The 15,123-nt window shown below is 37.3% G+C and overlaps 1 protein-coding gene across 12 annotated transcripts in view; it reads right to left on the bottom strand.

The window, feature by feature from the left end:
- The window catches only part of Rnf38 (ring finger protein 38), a 74,895-nt gene that overhangs the window by 36,699 nt on the left and 23,073 nt on the right, over nt 1–15,123 (bottom strand). For 3 of the 12 annotated variants that reach the window (XM_015492325.2, XM_015492324.2, XM_048783374.1), the window contains exons 1-2: nt 14,225–14,305; nt 4,900–5,049 (exon numbers count right to left, since the gene is read on the bottom strand). The exons of 1 other annotated variant lie outside the window; for it this stretch is intronic. The gene's annotated coding sequence lies outside the window, so the exon portion shown is untranslated. Of the gene's footprint in view, nt 1–4,899; nt 5,050–13,866; nt 14,138–14,224; nt 14,306–15,123 lie in introns of those variants that run through there. 8 more of the 12 variants (XM_048783375.1, XM_048783376.1, XM_048783370.1 and 5 more) reach the window with 7 other exon arrangements.

The following is a 15,123-nucleotide window of genomic DNA, read 5'->3' as shown; positions in this document are numbered from 1 at the left end:
TAGGGTGTTGAGTTCTCCGTGTAATGTATCTGGTGGAGGCTCCACTGTAGAATTTGGTGGGGGAGAAGCAGCCTGGATTTAGGTTAAGGGCAGGTGGGATAGCCTCAGGGGGAGGTACAGAGGAGGTAACTGAGGAGAGGAGGGGATGAGATGTTGATCTAGATGGGAGCTGTNAGGAGGAGGAGCTGCCCCAAAGCTTGGAGTGGTAGTAGGGATGGGATTAGAGGTGAGAGTAGACCCACCAGGGGAAGGGCTGAAGGAAGGTGAATGAAGTAGTGCTGTACACTGTGGGACTTAGCCACCTAAGCAGATGAGGGTACAAGGTTCTCAGGGCATGTGGCCCATCCATCAGCTTCTACAATTTCTAGAATATCCAATTGGGTCCCTTGACGTATTTCCACTCTTAGAATTCTGACACACTCAAGTTTCTGACAACTGTGACAGTTGACCAGCCCCATATTCACTCCCCCCACCCCAGACCCCACTTACAAACTTTTCTGGGCAGGAATTCTACCTCAGCATGCCATAGCTAAGAGCTATGTGTGTGGACTTTGTTGACATCATAGCCTAGTGAATAGGAATATCTGGTGTCTGGGGAACTAACTTCCAGTGGACATTTCCTCTGTCTAAGACTGCCCAGAGACACTGTGAATTCCTATTACGCTCTGCCATGTCCCACACAGCACAGGAGATGGGTGTGACCTGCCAAGATGCCAATCAACCTGCGGACTGCAAGACTTCACTGAAGCAAGACTCTGCCCTTGAAACCTTATCCCTGACTTTGATGCACCCCCCTTAAATAAACCACTGGAGCCATCTTCTTTTGTCTAGCTCCAGCAACTCTGTGGACTACATGAAGTCGGATGTCATTATATGATAAAGAAAAATATTTTATATCTTAGGTGAAAACTCTCAAGGAGTCTTGGAAATAAAGGAGATGCTATGCCACAAACACTCTCACCAAAATGGAAAAGGGTTCCAAGTTCTAACTAAACCAGTGACTAATATGTGCCTCTGATTTTAGCAATCATTACTAAGTCCCACGATTTCCTTCTCAAAGGAGCAATTGTGTGTGTGTGTGTGTGTGTGTGTGTATTCAATGTCCTCTAATAACCTAGCCCTCTATTTGTTAATCATTTAGTAGGGCTACCTTTCACCTTAGACTTACAAATAAGCACAATCTAAGAGTTCCCAATTTTCCTTAGAACTACCAGATTTTCTCAAGCCTTAACTATCTTTAACAAAACATGAAGTTTCTCATTCTATGACAAAGCAGGGAGGGGACAAAATTTAACTGCATATGGCCCAGGAAGAATAAACTCTTAGAGATTTTTATTCATTTTAAATAATAAATGTGAAAACACTTAGAAAACTTAATACTTGATATAATCAATTTGCTAATCAAGAATAACAGATTCCTTTTTGTTTTGCAATGGCAGGATGCAAGCAGAAAAAAGTATGAAATTTTGTTTGGATCACACAATGTAGTTTACAAAATTATATTTATCTATCTATATATATATCACATTTAAATTTCCACAGCTGTAGTCTTCATTTTAAGGTATATTCAGATACATATAAAATGTTTCTCTGAAAGACAACTTGGTAAATATATAGCCCTTCAACCATACAATGTACATAGTCCTGTTTCACAGGACTTATTTTTTGATGTACAGCTCTGATACTCCTGAATTCAAAAATTTTACTATAAAATTCAATCTCTCAACTAAATAACCAATATATCCTCCCAGAATGACATGGTCCAAGTTTGTGTTTTTTCATAAAAGCTCAAAGAAATTAAGTTTTATGTGCAGTAGTGCTTAAAAAGAGACGCTGGTGGCACACTAGTGATAAAACAAACATATTGCAATTCCATCAGAATGTAAAGGACCCAACGTTGTGTGAAAATACTATGACATTATCATTGGCTATACACCAGAACCCATAAGAGATTTTATATATATATAAAGTAAAACTTTCTAAGGAGGTCTGCATGGCTAGATTTTGATCAGCACAATTAGTGAGTGATGTTATGTCCTAGATTTTCCCCAAATTTTAATCACACAAAACACCATTGGTTCACAAAAACTCATTTAATTTGATGCTACAATTTGTGTTGTTTTCAATCACTATATTTTTAGAGCTCCACTGTATTTTAGTTCCACAGTACTAGATTCTAATCAGCAAATATCTGTAACTATAATATTTAAGCTATAAACATAGTTTTGTTTTGCAATGGAAGGATGAAAGCAGGAGAAAGTATGAAATTTTGTTTGGATCACACAAGGTAGTTTACAAAATTATATCTATACATCACATTTAATTTCTCAATAGCTGTAGTTTAAAGCTTAAACAGTTAAATAAAACAAAACAGGCTGAGGATGAAGCTCAGTGATAAAGTGTCCCTAGGTTCAATCTCTGGTACCATTAAAAAAAGAGAGAGAACATTAAGGATCTAGGGGAAGATCAATACCTTTTTTTCTCCCCTATGTCTGCCCTACTTCCGATCCATATATCCAACCCCATGCTTGGGGGGTGGGGTAGGGAGAACAACCAATAATTTCTTTACCTCTAGAGGAGGTTATAGGGCTTCCTCTCTGAAAAAAAGAGAAGTCTTATCTAAAATAAGGAAGTAGAGAAGGTGCTTTAAGAAAAAAACTGAAAGGATAGGTAAATATATTTAAAATTTAGTACTCCAAAGGGAAGGAAAGTAGAATGAGTTGGAAGGGAAGGTACTTGCGGGGGAAAAGCTAAGGAAAAGAAAGCATAACACATTAAGGGAATAACTTTGTAAGGAAAGGAGATGACTAGGTAGGTTTTCCTTTTTATGGTGACCAAGTTTCTTAGGATGAAAAGCATAGCTGGAACTGACAAATTACACTCAACTTTGGTATCAAATTAGCTGAATTATCAGTAGTTCAAAAGATTGTACGAAAGATCTATAAAGTTTTATGCAGCTCAGTGGAAGAGTATATGTCTACATGTATGAGGCTTTGTATTCAATCACCAGATCCCAAACCAAAAAATAACAAAACACCCTAAATATAGATAGGCTCTAACATTACACTTCCATTTTTAAAACATGAGCTTAAATCTATTGCATTTGGCAGCTAGCTATCTCTAAGTTTAAGGTTAATGTTGAGTGAGTACCTGGAGACTTAAAGGGAATATGGAGAACATGGAGAATATAAAATAACTGTTATTGGTAGCAGTAGTAAGGGTATTAAGTCAATTTCTTTCTTAGCCATCCATCATCTACTAAATATCAAGCTACTGCAGACTGATGCTGTAATCAAAATCAGTCAATATGCCATTCAATTCAATATAGATAATTCTCTTAATATATACTGCACAGTTTGTAGAAATACCTTTTGATATCTAAAGTAGTATAACAAAGTGGACAAGATATAGCTAAAGCTGAATTTGAGTCCCTGCTCTGTCAATAACTGAATTTAAGCAGATGTCTCAGTAAATTATTTTGTTTTGTTTTTATGGTACTGGGGATTTAACCCAGGGGCACTTTACCACTGAACCATATGCCCAGTCTTTTTTATTTTGAGATGGGTCTCACTAAGTTGCTGAGGCTGGCCTTGACCTTGCACCCTCCTGTCTCCCAAGTCACTAGGATCATAGACACACTTCACAGCACCCAGCTTCAGGAAGCTTTTTAAACTTTATTTGCTCATCTAACATTAGAAGACTAGTTTGAGAGTCAAACAAAAGACTTAATACTTGCAGAGAACCCGTCACAAATTTCAACAAAGAATATCAGACTCAGACTGAAGAACCCTGGATCACATAGCTTCACAGTTTCATGTTTCCAACTTCTCATATGTCCAACTAATGTGTCATAAGCATATCCTTTTCAAATCAGTTCCAGGCTTCAACCTGTTTCTCCACACAAATAGAAATGAGCTGCCTTTCTCTAAGTCCCAGTGTTGGTTATCAAATACTTTACTACCTCAGGTTTGCAGGTGTACATATATATGCCTTAGCCCACAAGCCTACCATCTAGAAGCAATTATATAATTTGGTTTCTTTCTGGTAAAATTGCAAGACTGACTTCCATTACTGAAATGTGACTGTCTAGGAGGATGGTGTGAAAGTTTAGTAGCCAGTGGTTTGTGTTTTAGCAGATCTCAGTAATTTCACTAACAACCTAAAAAGATGATTTTATTCTTTTTACAACTTCTTAACTTTCCTGTTTTCATCTTATTTTTTAGCAGCACTGGGGATTGAACCTGGGGTGCTCTACCGCTGAGCTACAACCTAAGTCCTTTTAATTTCATTGTGAGACAAGGTACTGCTACATTGCCTAGGCTTGCCTCAAATTTGCAATCTTTCTGCCTCAGCTTTCTTTGTCTGAGATTATAGGCACATACCACTGTGCCCAGCCTTCACCTTGTATTTTTTTTTTAATTTTAAATTGTAATTAACATATAGGAACTAAAAGACACAGAAGCCAAACAGCCATGCTTTCTCTCAGAAATATGTATTACTAGAAACTCAGGGCAGTAAGCAAATGAATAAATGATGGCTTATAAAAATAGTTTATATGCTTTCATGTTTTCATTTCCTACACACTTTCACACATTTTTTTATCTTCTACTTTCCTAACAAAACTTGGCTTATTAGAACAAGTGATTAAGACTAAGATTGAAAAACCAGACTGGTAAATCGTTAAAAAACTTAAAAATATTTCAAGAGAAGCCAAACATTTTTCAGAAAACAATGGCTGAAAGTTATGTTGAAGAAGTGCTCTAAGAAGAATATTTATTCCCACGTACAACAGAAAATAAGAAGATGATAATAAGAAATGTTTTAAGCCTTCCTAGAAACAACCAAGAATGTATCTGTGACTTTCAGCCCTGTGTAGGGAAAGGGTAAATATATAAGAACCTGGAAGAAAGCTTTGAAGTGAGCATCCTCTTGAACGGTAGTGTTCTGATCACTTGGGAGGAGAGGGAACAGGCTCTGAAGTCTCACCCTTTCACAAATCACCTTGTTAGGATGGCCAGGTAGAGGTGCTGAATTGGCCCCGGGAGATATCTGGGAAAAAGAGGGAGAAGAAAAGGATAGTTCATGGCTAGCTGCACCAACATGGAGAATCAAGCCTATGAAGGACAGTGGATTTTCTAGTATTTGATGATTCTGTTAGCAGAGACAGGAAAAATTTTTAAAATTTTTAAACATCAAAACATAAGGATGGCAAAGGTTGCCTCTGTCAATGGATCTCTTTATAAAAATTTTGAGGCAAAAGAGCCATGGCTCAAGAACACCAAATCCTTCTTGTTTCCTAAATACCTATGGGTACACCATTTCTATTGATGTTAATTCTGAAATCCTAAAGGTTAGATTTCATGTTAAGAAAACTTGAGGTGGTATTACATATCTTAAGTATAGAATGCCTAGACTAACAATGTGTGTGCCTAGACTAACAATTTTTTCCCCTCATTCTACTTTTAGATAACCTTCCAAATGATCACGCATAGGATTCTTGACAATATTCGTGGTAAAACTTCTATAGCTATCTTACATATGACAGTATACCATATGATATATAGCAACCTTGTTTAACTGGTAATCTTTGCTCTCTCAACATAAGCCTAGAGATTTTCTTAAGGAATAAAGGATAAGATCATAAGCCCCAAAGTAAATAAACTTCTTTTTAAATGCTTGTGGTGGTACACACCTGTAATCCCAGCTACTTGGGAGGCTGAGGCAGTAGGTGTGCAAGTTTGAGGTCAGACCAGGCAAGTTAGTGAGACTCTATCAAAATAAATGAATGAATAAATAAAAATAAAAAAACTAGAGGTTAACTCTGGTAAAGTTCCCTGGGTTCAATCTCCTCATATTTAAATAGGTTTATAGTATCTTAAAAATCATGCACACTGCTAGGCATAGTGGTGCATGCTTGTAATCCCAGTGGCTTAGGAGGCTGAGACAGGACGATTGCGAGTTCAAAGCCAGCCTCAGCAAAAGCAAGGTGCTAAGCAACTCAGTGAGACCCTGTCTCTAAATAAAACAAACAAACAAAACAAAAACAAAACAAACAAACAAACAAAAAAAAAAACCAGGGCTGGGGATGTGGCTCAGTAGTTGAGTGGCTCTGAGTTCAATCCCCAGTACCAAAAAAATAAAAATAAAAAATCATGCACACAACCTGTTCTACTCTACCATGAGGGTGAAATTCTCCTTGGTGGTTGAGGTTTATATATTTGTTTCCACACTAAATATCACATAGTTTAACACTGTCTTGTGTTTTAGAGTTTCATTGCCTCATTTATTCATATTTATTGAAGTGTCTATTTGACAGGCACTAGACCAGAAAGAAAGGCATGATTTCCTACCACTGAGAAGTATGTTACAAAAGGGCTGGGGATACAGCTCAGTGGTAGAGCACTTGTCCAGTATGAACAAGGCCCTGGATTTAATCCCTTGTACTTCAAAATAAAAAGAAAACAAAAGTAAATCACTATATAGTGTAAGTACCTTAATAGTACATGTTATAAACTAGGACAATTGGCAAAAGACCATAGTATAGTCAGGAAATTGCAAAATGTTCAGTATGGCTAGAGAATAAGGAAGAAGTTGGAGAAGGAAAGCAGTGGAATGTTCATTATATTAATACCCTTGCTGTAATAACTTTCCTTAGTTCTTTTATAACCTTTTTTCTTGCTTGCCATGAGCCTGGTAAACATAACCATGTCCACTAATAAGAGTAAAAATACTTTAAAATACCCTCCTAGGAATAAAAGCAAATCACAAGGGCAAGTATTTTAGAATTTATTAATTTGCGACACAAAATTTTTGGACATGAGCTTAAGTTTACCTCTGTAACACTATAAAGTATATATCACTCAATCAAGGAATATTTTCTGATTCCCTCCCAGGAGCTAAGTGTTCTAAGAAAGGTATAAAGATAAAACATGAATCCTACCCTTCAGTAAGCTTTATTCTAATTAAGAAACGAAACAGATGCAAGCAGTCAACTATAGTATAATATTTAAATGAGGCAAATATAGAACACAGGTAAGAAGCCCCAGCTGATCTGAGGGTAAGAGTAGTAAGAAAAGATTTCCTAGAAAGAGGTGGTATTTTCAAAATTCCTGGCTCCTCGCTCAATCTAAGGAATGTTTTTATCATCTCAAAGCAATTTTCTCTCAAAATGTTTCTCTGTAATCCTCTAATGCTTTTAATTTGTATGGTAAATAACTTTTGTAGTGTGCTTAAATAAGGTTATTTGCCTTCAACAATCAAGTCAAAGAGTCTTACAAAATGCTAGTGCCAGTAGTTGTTTGGGAAAACAAATCAGGGGTCAGGTTTTCTCTCTTCCATTCTTTGCTCCTCTAAAAATTTAAGATTTTGGTCACATATAAACAAAAAATACATAACAACAACAATAAAACAAACTAGGCCCCTGTGGCCTTAATATTTTCAAGCATATTCTATCCTACTCAAAACAGCCTCCTTTGGTCAGAAGCTCCAACTGTCTACAAAAAGGGAGGACTAAAATACGGTGGAAGAAAGCTACATTCAAATCATGTAGTTAAAATAAGTATAGGACAAAACCATAGATAAGCTTGATCAAGCCCCCGACCTCCACCAGATAAAATGATATACAAAACATTTTGGGTATATATATGTTAGGCAAAATATTATATAAGGTGCCCCCCAAGATTTCCACTTCAGGTACAACCCTTCAATCTTATATATGGACAAGACTGTAAATAAGACAGATTTCATATGCTAATGTCAGTCAATTTTAAGTTGATCAAGAGGGAGATATCCTGGGTGGGCCCAACTTCATCAGAGAAAGTTCTTGAAGAAAAGGAACTGAGCCATTCTTGAACCTGAAGAGGGTCTTTACTAACCCTTCAAACCAAGCTACTACACTGTGCAAAGGGATACAAAGGAGGCAATATGGTAGGGGCCTGACAGCAGTGTCTAGGAGCTGGAACACTTACTAGAGCAGGGGGTCCAGCAGACAACTCATACCAAGACTCCTGATATATGGAAATTGTAACATTATAGATTTTGTGTTTTATAACAGATTTGTGGTAATCTGTAATAAACCACATAAAATTAACGTGTATATAAAACTAGGATAAAATTTTTTGCTCTAAACTCAAGGGAAGGAAGTTTCTCCAGAATTTAATTATGAAAGAATAAAGGTATTTTAAATTTAAGCATACAGGAGTTTTTAAAACTTCAATTTGGCTGGCGAGTTGTGGCATGCCTGTAACCCCAACAACTTGGGAGGTAGAGGCAAGTTCAAGACCATCCTGAGTAACTCAGTGAGACCTTATCTAAAAATAAAAAGGGCTGAGATGTGGCTCAGTGGTAGAGAACTTCTAGGTTCCATCCCCAGTGCCAGAAAAACAAATCAAATCTCAATCTGGTAACGGCTAACTTCACACCAGGAACTGAACTGGGCTAATATTTATGCACTATATATTAGGTTTAATCAACTTGCTTAAAGCCACATACCTCAAAAATAGCAAAATTATATAATCTGAACCCAAGTCCATCATACACGAGGGTTCATACTCAATGTACTAAACTATCTTTTAGTTTAATCTTTAAAAGAAACATTCTTCTTTATAATTTTCTTTGGTTAGTAACAATTATTCCACAAGAGCTACTTAAAAATAATAAGTATGTTTCCTTATAAATTGTTTTAGATAAGTTTTCACTAATTCTTCCTCAGTTAAACTTGTAAGGTTAAGATGGGTGCAGTGGCACACACCTGTAATCCTAGCATCTTGGGAGGCTGAGGCAGGAAGACCTCAAATTCAAAGCCAGCTTCAGCAAAAAGCGAGGTGCTAATCAACTCAGTGAGACCCTTTCTCTAAATAAAATACAAAACAGGGCTGGGATGTGGCTCAGTGGTCAAGTGCCTCTGAATTAAATCCTTGGCACCCCCCCCCCAAATACATACATACAAACATACATAATGTTAAAGTATACCTGAAAATTGATATGAGTATTTTTTTCTAGCCTGGAAACTATTGAGCATTACAAAGATTTGGTTAACTTCAACCTATTCTTAGGGAATATGGAGAACATGGAGAATATAAAATAACTGTTCAACCTATTCTCAGGATGCAACCTGTACTTGCAAAAGCACAGCCATGGAAATATCCCTGAGACAGGATTACGTCTAACTCCTAGAGTTTCTTGGTTTTGATGTTTACTTACATATAACCGTATGAGTAATTACCCCAACATAATGGGGGGGGGGGAACCTCACAGTTTCACAAGACTGTTTACAAAAACCAGTTTAACTTTTTAAGCCCCAATACTTGTTATTTTCAGAACAACTTTTAATGTTGCCTTTCTGTTTTGGTAGTCATATATAACCAACAATTTAATTTAATCTTTTTCTTGGAGAGTTTGATAATTATTATCAGTTAATGTGCTAAAAATTACAGAATTTAGGAGACATTGTCCAGAACTTATTCCTTCTAAAACTGCTTCTGATAACAGCTTTCTTCTTCATTCATTTACATTTTCCCAAAAAAGGTGAGGCACAGGATTTGTAAGTACATGACCCCTAGAGGACAGCACTAAAATAATGCACTTTCTACAGAACAAAGTGCTCAAAGGCTTAAATAAACTGCCTTCTCCAAACTGGCCATAATACTCCACAGAAGAAAAAAAAAATTGTTCACTGTTACTAGCAGCATATGGGCTGGTCAAAAGCACTCAATCAAAACCGAATACAAAAAAGAAAAAACATCAGATGAAAAGGAGTCAAGGGCTTAGTGTTGCCTCTAGCCAGTCCTTAATCCTCTAGGTCCAAGTCTTGGCATCTACACAATGAAGTCAAATCCAACTTGTCTTAAGATTCCAAATATTCTCATGTTTCCATGAGAGCAAATGTTAAACTCTTGGGAAGCAATTTGGCAGATTTTATGAACAATTTGAAAAGCATACCTAAAATCTGTATCTGCAATCTTTAATCTGATAAATTCTGTTATGCTCCAAAATAAGGAAAAAGCAACATGAACAAATGTATTCATCATCATAACACAATACCACCAACAATTTAAAAGTAAGCTTAATGTTTTTTGTTTGTTTTGGTACTGGGGATTAAACCCAGGGGCACTTAGCCACTGAGCCACATCCCCAGCTCTTCTCAATTTTTACTTTGAGAAAGGATCTTGCCTACTAAATTGCTCAGGTTCTTCCTAAATTGCTGAGGCTGGCTTTGAACTTGTGATCCCCATCTCAGCTCCCCAGCCACTGGGATTACAGGCATACACCAATGTACCCCAAAAGCTTAATGTTTAGTAAGCATTTGCTAAGAAAAATTATAGTGCACCAGTTTGGTGAACTATTACATAGCCATTAAAAATAGCAATAAAAATGCATATGCTATTAAGTAAGAGAGGAACAAAATCATGTAAATGTTATGATTAAGATTGGGGTTAAGGAGCTGGAGTTGTGGCTCCGCAATAGAGGCTTGCCTGGCATGTGTGAATCACTAGGCTCGATCCTCAGTGCCACATAAAAAAATTTTTCACAAATATATACATAAATAAATATATATTTTTTTAAAAATTGGGGTTAAGTTCCTGGAATCTCATAAATTTTAGATAAAAATTTAGAAGATTATGAAGAAAAACCAAGAATTCACTCTAAAGGGTAGGGATGTGGGTGTGATGAGCACTTGCCTAGCATGTAGGAGACACTGAGTTAGATTCTCAGCACTGCATATAAATAAATGAATAAATTAAAGGTACATAAATATCTTAATAAAAACTAAAAAAGCACACCAAATCTCCATGTCATATTCAGCATGTCACTTTCACCTAAAAGAGTATATTAAAGCAGGAACTCAACTACTGAAAGAGTAATCTTCCAAAGTAACNATATTCAAATGGTATAAAGATTCCATTTATTTGATAGATCAGGTCTCTTGAAAGCAGATAATATTTTTGAGATTATATTCTGTTTATGAAGGAGAAAAAAGATGTCAAAATTACAGTAAAAATACAAAACAGTGGCTTTGAATTAGGCAATACCATATTTTAAGAAAATATGTGGGCTCTGTTTCAGGATGGCAGAATAGAGAATGTCACTGTCGTGCCTGCTTCATGGTGTGAAACCAAGAAAGGAAATAGTCACCTTCTCAGTAAGGTAGGTGAACTAAAAAATAAAAGGGGGGGGGGGCTGGGGTTGTGGCTCAGTGGTAGCGCGCTCGCCTAGCATGCGTGAGGCACTGGGTTCGATCCTCAGCACCACATAAAAACAAAATAACCTGTCTGCCTAAAACTAAAGATACATAAATAAATAAATGTTTAAAAAAATAAATAAAAAGGGCTGGGACTATAGCTTGGTGATAAAGCACCCTGGATTCAATTCCCAGTAGCCCAACTCCTATCAATCAATCGATTACCAAGTGGATTTTATGGTCTATAATTTTACCACTCAATAAAGCTGCTTTTAAAAAGACTGATCAAATTTATGGATATTTATGATTTTTAAAAAAAAGAAAGAAAAAAAAAAAAAGAACCAAGACTCTAATTCTGAAAAGCTGAAGTCCAAAGATCAAGGACAGCTTCAGCAGCTTTGTGAGTCGATGTCTCAAAATAAAAAGCAAAAAGGTCTAGGAATGTGGCTCAGTTATTTTTCCTACAAACACACATAAATACCAACGGCACACAATTGAGATGATAAAAGAAATAAAATCATTCTATTACTTTTATTCAACTGTCAAAAGTTCTCTGAAAATTATTTTTGAAAAGCTAATAGGCTAGGGGAAAACCATTAAAAAAAAAAAAAAAACTGTACTATCTACCTCAGGGATGATCATTACTCACTACTGCCCAATACTGGCAATTCTTTCTAAAAATAAACTATTATTCCCATTTTTGAGTTAAAGGAAACTAAATGGACCTATGTCTTTCTGGGAGCAAGGCAAAACCAAGATGAATGAAAATAGACATGTACTCCACCTCCTTGCACTTCCTTTCCCTAGTCCAGAGTTCCATAAAATAACGGGAGGGGAGATATTTGCAAGTTTGGAAAACAATGAGACTAAATACATGATCCCTCTTCTTGTTTACTCCAAATTTCTTTCTCATTAATTTACTACAGAGTTCAAGCATTTGCTTTATATCCTCTAGATTAACAGTGCCTTCTTAGGTATTTAACATTTCCTATGAATAAACTAGAACAGAACTACATCTTCCAAATGGATGCTTACAATCTGACTGCTCTTAAGCAGAGAAAAAGTGAACTATAGGTTAACTACAATGGAACAGGAATGAAAACTGTTGTCATTTGATATGTGAATTTAGCAGGAAACCAGAAAATCAGTAAAATAACCCAGACACCATGGCACAATAAAAACTGACAGAGAATTATCTTCCCAGCAAGATGAATTACAAAATGGGAGTGCCTAAACCAAACTAGGGGCAGCATGAAACAAAGAGAAATAGATGAAACAAACTAGTAGATAGATAATCTTTATAATCTTTTTTTTCCCCTGTGTACTAGTGATTGAACCCAGGAGTGTTTAACCACTAAGCAACATCCCCAGCCCTTTTTATTTTGAGAGAGTCTTGCTTAAGTTGCTAAGGGCTTCAATAAATGGCCTAGGCTGGCCTTGAACTTTCCATCCTAAGCCTCCAGAGCTACTGGGATTATAGGCATGTGCAACGCTGCCCCGCTAAGACAGATAAACTAGGTCTTTCCATACTGACCAAGCAACTGATCATTTCATCAATTTTTATCTTGATTTCTCTCTATATTTTACATGCAGCCTAAGAGAGAGTAAGAACTGGGTAAAAAACAGTGCTTTTAAAAAGTTTAGGTTTTTGCCCATTTGCTGCTGTTGGCAAAGAGAACACAATAGACCTACATTCTACATTATGATGCTACCAGATTCAATTATGTCAGACTATGTCATTCTGTTTACTTTTCCTCTTAAGTCAGAATGTTTTAGCACAGAAAATTCTCAGTATCTACTTGCCGATTTAGGTTAGCTATAAAAGGTATCAGAGGTGGAGGGCCCAAAAGTCCAGTTCTTTCTTATTTTGGAGGACCTGAGGTCCAAGTGGCTAGTCGGTTGCAGAACATATTCAATTACAGTCTTTAAAACCTCCAATTCTCTTAGAAATGAGTCTAAAGAGAATATTATAGGAATTGACTTTAAAGGGATCCTTATAAATGTGTAGATTTATGACTAAGTTTTCAAAGTGTGAAATGCATTATATAAGTTATAAGGCAGGAGGAACTCAGGTAAGGGCTAACTGAAGAAATAATACTCCTAGTTAAAATTCAAGTTATAAATTTTAATATCAAGTGCTCCACCTTTCCATACCCACATATTTAGGTTTCCATTGTTGACTTCTGTGTCAGTTGCATTCCTTCTTTAGATCGTGTTCCTGAACAATTTCGCTTTGGTTTTAATTCTGCCGGTAAAAACCATGAGTGGATTTTGTTTGAAGCCTAAATTAAAAGATCTCCTTGCTATTTAAAGGAACTATGGTAAACATGTTACAACAGTACCTGCAAACAAAGCCATATTGATGTGGCAGGCTTGGAATTGTAAGATAATAAATTAGTATGATGAGCATGTATAAGCGTTGAACACATTTTACTTTTCTGTTAAATCCACGGCTTATGAAGGGAAAAAAAAGGCAATTCATAAGATGCTAGCAATGATTACATTTAAGTATTCACTTCTATTTATGGTGGAAGAATTAGCATACTCAACTTTTACTTATTAACATCACATATCATTTTTGCAACACAAAGAAAATCTCCCTCCCTTACAAGCAGTACACACCAAAACAAAAACTTTATTCTCTTTAGATCTCAATAACCTGAAAAACTCCAGTTTCAAAAACCAACCTCTCTAATTCTTCAGCCCTGAAAGGAAGAACTTCCATCCCCTGAGAACAAAACGCAGACCGTCCAGAAACCCGAGGGGGCAGAAGGCCGGGAGAAGAGAACCCCTGCGACCGGGTTCTGCGTTCTCCTGGGTGACATCATTACACCTGCGCCTCGGCAAAGAGGGAGGGAGCGAGAGAGCGGGGCCATCTGCCAGGCGGCAGAGGGCCGGCGCTCAAGCTAGCTGAGCTCGCACTCCTCGCCGCCGCTGCGGGAACAAAGAGAGCTGGGGCACTCGGGCCAAACAACCTCACGGCTACCACCCGCCCGAGGCCCGTCCCGCCCTCGCGCGGGAACCAACGGCCATTGCTGCCAGTACCTGTGAGGGGAGGCTCCGCCCTGCGGGGCTGCTCCCGCGGCTTCTTGCTGGGCCGCCGCCTCCTATTGTGACCGCTCGCCCNGTACATAAATATCTTAATAAAAACTAAAAAAGCACACCAAATCTCCATGTCATATTCAGCATGTCACTTTCACCTAAAAGAGTATATTAAAGCAGGAACTCAACTACTGAAAGAGTAATCTTCCAAAGTAACCAAATAATAGCATAGCCTGCCTTTTTTTTTAATGTTTTTTAATGAATCTGGTTAGAATAAGACAAGCAGAAAGTTTTGATCAGGACAGGGGAAAAGCTCACCTGCAGATCACCACTTAAGTCAGTGATTGTGCTGGGGAAAGTGAGTGCCTAGGATGCACCGCAAAACAAAAAATAACAAAAGCCAGTTGTTGTCCACAAGTCCACCTCATCAAATTGAGACAGGATAAATCACGGAGATATTCATTTGTACTGTGCCTGTTGCTGGGATATTCCCCCCTACCATTCTGAGAAAGAATTTAGACCTCACTGTTGCTTTGAGTACAGTTGTATCACTAGGCCTAAAGCAAAAGTTTCTTTAGCTTTTACTTTTTGGAAGCATAATTTTCCAAGAGGATTTTGCTAGTGGAGCAGGAGAAAGGACGTTGGAGCCAGGAATGTGTGCCTCCTCAAGCCATGCAAAAGATTGGTTTGGATGGGTACAGGAATTTTGAGGGGATGATAAAAATATTCTAAAACTGGACTGTGTTGATGGCTGCACAACTCTGTAAAATTTAACCAAAGTCAATGAATTAAGTGGGGCACTGGCTCAGACAGGAGAATCCCAAGTTCAAAGCCAACCTCAGCAACCAAGGGAGGTCCTAAGCAACTTGGCAAGACCCCATCTCAAAATAAAAAATAAAAGG

The sequence above is a fragment of the Marmota marmota genome, unplaced genomic scaffold (genome assembly GCF_001458135.2).
Source record: "Marmota marmota marmota unplaced genomic scaffold, marMar, whole genome shotgun sequence".
In the NCBI taxonomy this organism is placed as follows: Eukaryota; Metazoa; Chordata; class Mammalia; order Rodentia; family Sciuridae; genus Marmota; species Marmota marmota.
This window is presented reverse-complemented; position numbering and strand designations above follow the sequence as displayed.